This window comes from Orycteropus afer, unplaced genomic scaffold (genome assembly GCF_000298275.1).
Source record: "Orycteropus afer afer isolate SDZICR_OR568_19922 unplaced genomic scaffold, OryAfe1.0 scaffold00200, whole genome shotgun sequence".
Taxonomy (NCBI): domain Eukaryota; kingdom Metazoa; phylum Chordata; class Mammalia; order Tubulidentata; family Orycteropodidae; genus Orycteropus; species Orycteropus afer.
In genome coordinates, this window is record NW_006921787.1 from 3,166,448 (window position 1) to 3,167,955 (window position 1,508).

Here is a 1,508-nt window from a genome sequence, read left to right on the forward strand (position 1 = left end):
AGCGACCCCTCCTTGGGTTTCCGAGGCAGTATCACTACGGAAGTAGGATTGCCCAACCTTCCTTCCGAGGAGTGGCTGGTGGGTTTGAACTGCCAGCCATCTGGTTAGTAGGCAAGTGTCTTAGCCACTATGCTACCAGAGCTCCTAACTACATAGTAGTGCATAATTTCATTCTAAACTTATGGCTTTCTAAAGCTCTCTTTTATGTGAATAAAGATTGAACATATTCTTTATGGTGATTCTTCTGAATTAAGGCTTTGTTTACTACCTAGTATATATTGTCAATGTTCCACACGCCAGATAAAATTCTTTACTGGCTTTAAAATGTATTTTTCAATTTTAAATACACAATTTAAATTTTATGATTGAAAGTTTCGTATGCTAATGTATTTATTTATTTTTGTTGACATGATTTATCAATTTCCTACAGAACATTTAAGTAGCTCTGATAGTGCAGTGGTTGAAAGAATTTGGCAGCTAACAAAAACATTGCTGGTTCAAATCCACCAGCCACTTTGTAGGAGAAAGATGAGGCAGTCTGCTTCTGTAAAGATTTACAGCCTTGCAGACCCTATAGGGCAGTCCTACTCTGTCCTAAAGGGTCACTATTGAGTCAGAATTGACTTGATGGTACTGAGTTTAGTTTGGTTTTGCTGCATAATGGTTGGGAATGGTCTGCTAATCTAGAGGTCCTCCAATGCCTTTGAAAAAGACCTGGAAATCTGCTCTTGTGACGATGACCGCCTCAGAAACCAAATGAGGCAGTTCTATCCTGCCATAAAAAGGTTAGAAACAACTCAATGGCATAAAACAACAGAGAATATTTTTAAATATTTTACTATCATTAATAACCAGTCTAAGGTTCCACGCTCAACCCAAGGGCTCCTCTTGCTCACGTGTGTTAATCTGACAGTTTTACCCTTACACTCAGCCCTGTAGCTGCTCCAATAATGAGTGAGAGAGGCAGTCTGCAGCCCTTGCTTATTTTTCACCTTATTGGGGGAAAAAAAGGCCCTTTCACTCAGTATTCAAGCATTTTAAAAATCTTTCAGACTTCTCATGCTTTCTTCATTTTAATATTATTGCCAATCATTTTATGTTACAACTTTAAAACTTTTATCTTTTAGTGTTATTTCTGATAAAATGAAAAATCTCTAAATAACATTTTTACATGAATAACATGAGATCATGTTTTCTGAGTGCTTGTCAATGTTAAAATTATCCTTCCATCATCTTAAAGCAACACGAAACTCTTAGAAACACACACATACACAGAATGAATTGGAATCTTTTTCTTTCTTCTTCTGTCATATCAAAGAATAGTTTCTGCTGGAATTTTTCACGGTTTATGCTATGAAAAAGCTAGAGAAATTTAAATAATCTGATTTTATGTCATCCATATGTAATATTTTGTCATTGAACTTCATAATTTAGAGTCTTTTAATTTTAAGAAAATACTATTCTGAGATATGATTTGCTCACTTTTTCCTATTTCACCAAAAACCAAA